Source organism: Arachis hypogaea, unplaced genomic scaffold, assembly GCF_003086295.3.
Source record: "Arachis hypogaea cultivar Tifrunner unplaced genomic scaffold, arahy.Tifrunner.gnm2.J5K5 arahy.Tifrunner.gnm2.scaffold_25, whole genome shotgun sequence".
Lineage (NCBI taxonomy): Eukaryota > Viridiplantae > Streptophyta > Magnoliopsida > Fabales > Fabaceae > Arachis > Arachis hypogaea.
The window spans coordinates 880,609-884,990 of record NW_027255452.1 but is presented as its reverse complement, the minus strand read 5'-3'; positions in this window follow the sequence as shown (position 1 = coordinate 884,990).

Below are 4,382 nucleotides of genomic sequence, written 5' to 3'. Positions count from 1 at the left end.
TTTTTAGGGTTTTTAGGATTTTTTTTTAGGTTTTCTAGGTTTTCTAGGGTTTTTTAGGTTTTCTAGGGTTTTTAGGTTTTTAGGTTTTAGGGTTTTCTAGGTTTTTCTTTTTTTTTCTAGGTTTTTAGGTTTTTAGGGTTTTCTAGGTTTTATTTTTTAGGTTTTAGGGTTTTTTAGGGTTTTCTAGGGTTTTTATTTTCTGTTTTTAGGGTTTTTAGGTTTTTTAGGATTTTTTTAGGGTTTTCTAGGGTTTTCTAGGTTTTTAGGGTTTTTAGGTTTTTAGTTTTTAGGGTTTTTTTTTAGGTTTTCTAGGTTTTCTAGGGTTTTTAGGGATTTTTAGGTTTTCTAGGTTTTTAGTTTTTAGGTTTTTGGGTTTTCTAGGTTTTTAGGTTTTTTAGGTTTTCTAGGTTTTTTTAGGGTTTATATTTTTTTTTGGGTTTTAGGGTTTTCTAGGTTTTTAGGTTTTCTAGGGTTTTAGGTTTTCTAGGTTTTTAGGGTTTTCTAGGATTTTTAGGGTTTTCTAGGGTTTTCTAGGGTTTTTAGGTTTTCTAGGGTTTTTAGGATTTTTTAGGGTTTTTTAGATTTTCTAGGTTTCTAGGTTTTTAGGTTTTCTAGGTTTTTAGGGTTTTCTAGGTTTTAGGTTTTTAGGGTTTTTAGGATTTTTTTAGTTTTCTTTAGGTTTTTAGGTTTCTAGGGTTTTTAGGTTTTTAGGTTTTTAGTTTTCTAGGGTTTTCGGGTTTTTTAGGTTTTCTAGGTTTTTAGGGTTTTTTTTTTTAGGTTTTTTGGGTTTTCTAGGTTTTTAGGTTTTCTAGGGTTTTTAGGTTTAGGGTTTCTAGGTTTTTAGGGTTTTTAGGTTTCTTTTTTCTAGGGTTTTAGGTTTTTAGGTTTTCTAGATTTTAGGGTTTTCTAGGGTTTTTAGGTTTTCTAGGTTTTTTAGGTTTTAGGGTTTTCTAGGGTTTTTTTCTAGGTTTTCTAGGTTTTTAGGTTTTTTTTCTAGGTTTTTAGGATTTTCTAGGTTTTTAGTTTTCTAGGATTTTTAGGGTTTTTTTAGGTTTTCAGGTTTTTAGGTTTTAGGGTTTTCTAGGGTTTTTAGGTTTTCTAGGGTTTTTAGGTTTTTATTTTTCTAGGGTTTTCTAGGGTTTTTTTAGGGTTTTTAGGTTTTTAGGGTTTTTAGGGTTTTTAGGTTTTCTAGGTTTTCTAGGATTTTTAGGGTTTTCTAGGGTTTTTTTTTTTTTAGGGTTTTCTAGGTTTTTAGGATTTAGGGTTTTCTAGGTTTTCTAGGGTTTTCTAGGGTTTTTAGGTTTTTAGGTTTTTAAGGTTTTTTTAGTTTTTAGGGTTTTTAGGGTTTTTAGGTTTTTAGGGTTTTTAGGTTTTCTGGTTTTTTAGGTTTTTAGGTTTTTAGGGTTTTCTAGGTTTTAGGTTTTCTAGGTTTTCTAGGGTTTTTAGGGTTTTCTAGGGTTTTTAGGTTTTCTAGGTTTCTGGTTTTTAGGATTTTTTTTTAGTTTTCTAGGTTTTTAGGGTTTTAGGATTTTCTAGGGTTTTCTAGGGTTTTTAGGTTTTAAGGTTTTCTAGGGTTTTTTAGGGTTTTTAGGGTTTTCTAGGTTTTTTCTAGGGTTTTCTAGGTTTTTTTTAGGGTTTTCTAGGTTTTTAGGTTTTTAGGGTTTCTATTTTTTAGGGTTTTTAGGGTTTTCTAGGTTTTTAGGGTTTTTAGGGTTTTTAGGTTTTTTTAGTTTTCTAGGTTTTCTAGGGTTTTTAGGGTTTTCTAGGGTTTTTAGGTTTTTAGGTTTTTAGGGTTTTTTTTCGGGTTTTTAGGGTTTTTAGGTTTTAGGGTTTTCTAGGATTTTTAGGGTTTTTAGGTTTTTTTTTCTAGGTTTTCTAGGGTTTTTTAGGTTTTTGGTTTTCTAGGGTTTTTTAGTTTTTTGGTTTTCTAGGGTTTTTAGGTTTTTAAGGTTTTTAGGGTTTTCTAGTTTTCTAGGTTTTTTAGGGTTTTGGTTTTTAGGTTTTCTAGGGTTTTATTTTTAGGTTTTCTAGGTTTTCTAGGTTTTTAGGTTTTTAGGGTTTTTAGGGTTTTTTAGGTTTTCTAGTTTTTAGGGTTTTTAGGTTTTCTAGGTTTTTTAGGTTTTTGGTTTTCTAGATTTTTTAGGGTTTTTAGGTTTTTTAGGGTTTTCTAGGGTTTTTAGGTTTTCTAGGTTTTTAGGGTTTTCTAGGTTTTTTAGGTTTTCTAGGTTTTTAGGTTTTCTAGGTTTTAGGGTTTTTAGGGTTTTTAGGTTTTTAGGATTTTTAGGGTTTTCTAGTTTTATTTTTTAGGGTTTTCTAGGGTTTTCTAGGATTTTCTAGGGTTTTTAGGTTTTTAGGGTTTTCTAGGTTTTGGTTTTCTAGGTTTTTAGGGTTTTCTAGGTTTTTAGGTTTTTTGTTTTCTAGGATTTTTAGGTTTTTAGGATTTCTAGGGTTTTTAGGTTTTTAGGATTTTTAGGGTTTTCTAGGTTTTTGGTTTTTTAGGTTTTCTAGGGTTTTTAGGGTTTTTTTGGGTTTTTAGGGTTTTCTAGGTTTTCTAGGTTTTCTAGGGTTTTTAGGATTTTCTAGGGTTTTCTAGGGTTTTAGGATTTTTAGGGTTTTCTAGGTTTTAGGTTTTCTAGGTTTTCTAGGTTTTCTAGGGTTTTTTAGGTTTTCTAGGGTTTTTAGGTTTTCTAGGTTTTTAGGTTTTCTAGGATTTTCTAGGGTTTTTAGGATTTTCGGGTTTTTTAGGGTTTTCTAGATTTTTAGGGTTTTAGGTTTTCTAGGTTTTTAGGGTTTTCTGGGTTTTTAGGTTTTCTAGGTTTTCTAGGGTTTTTTAGGATTTTTTAGGGTTTTTATTTTTTAGGGTTTTTAGGTTTTTTGGTTTTTTTTTAGGGTTTTTAGGTTTTCTAGGTTTTCTAGGGTTTTAGGGTTTCTAGGGTTTTTAGGATTTTCTAGGTTTTCTAGGGTTTTAGGATTTTAGGGTTTTTAGGTTTTTAGGTTTTTTTTTTAGGTTTTCTAGGTTTTTAGGTTTTCTAGGTTTTTAGGTTTTCTAGGTTTTTAGGGTTTTTTAGGTTTTCAGGTTTTTAGGGTTTTCTAGGATTTTTAGGGTTTTTAGGGTTTTCTAGGGTTTTTATTTTTTAGGTTTTTTAGGTTTTTAGGGTTTTTTAGGGTTTTCTAGGGTTTTCTAGGTTTTTAGGGTTTTCTAGGATTTTCTAGGTTTTTAGGATTTTTAGGGTTTTCTAGATTTTTTAGGGTTTTCTAGGGTTTTTAGTTTTTTAGGGTTTTTAGGTTTTAGGTTTTCTAGGGTTTTTAGGTTTTCTAGGGTTTTTTTTTTTAGGTTTCTAGGGTTAGGGTTTTTAGGTTTTCTAGGTTTTTCTAGGGTTTTTAGGTTTTTTTCTAGGGTTTTTAGGTTTTTGGGTTTTTTTTCGTTTTTAGGTTTTTAGGTTTTTAGGGTTTTTAGGTTTTCTTTTTTAGGGTTTTTAGGTTTTTAGGATTTTCTAGGTTTTTAGTTTTCTAGGGTTTTTAGGGTTTTCTAGTTTTCTAGGGTTTTTAGGTTTTCTAGGATTTTTAGGGTTTTTAGGGTTTTCTAGGGTTTTTAGGGTTTAGGGTTTTTAGGATTTTTTTAGTTTTCTAGGTTTTCTAGGGTTTTTCTAGGGTTTTTAGGTTTTTAGGATTTTTAGGGTTTTCTAGATTTTTCGGTTTTTTAGTTTTCTAGGGTTTTCTAGGTTTTCTAGGTTTTTAGGGTTTTTAGGGTTTTTTGGTTTTCTAGGGTTTTTTAGGGTTTCTAGGTTTTTAGGTTTTTAGGGTTTTAGGTTTTTTGTTTTTTTTTTAGGTTTTCTAGGTTTTTAGTTTCTAGGGTTTTCTAGTTTTCTTTTTAGGGTTTTTAGGTTTTCTAGGTTTTTTAGGTTTTCTAGGGTTTTTTTTTCTAGGTTTTTAGGATTTTTAGGGTTTTAGGTTTTTAGGGTTTTCTAGGTTTTTTAGGGTTTTAGGGTTTTCTAGGTTTTTTTCTGGGTTTTTAGTTTTTAGGTTTTTAGGGTTTTTAGGGTTTTGGTTTTTTAGGGTTTTTAGGATTTTCTAGGGTTTTTAGGTTTTCTAGGTTTTTAGGGTTTTTAGGGTTTTCTAGGGTTTTTAGGTTTTCTAGGTTTTAGGATTTCTAGGTTTTTTAGGGTTTTCTAGGTTTTCTAGGTTTTTAGGGTTTTTAGGGTTTTCTAGGTTTTTAGGGTTTTAGGGTTTTCTAGGATTTTTTAGGTTTTAGGTTTTCTAGGTTTTTAGGGTTTTTAGGGTTTTTGGTTTTTTGGTTTTCTAGGTTTTCTAGGTTTTTAGGGTTTTTTAGGTTTTTAGGATTTTTAGGATTTTTAGGGTTTTCTAGGTTTTTTGGGTTTTTA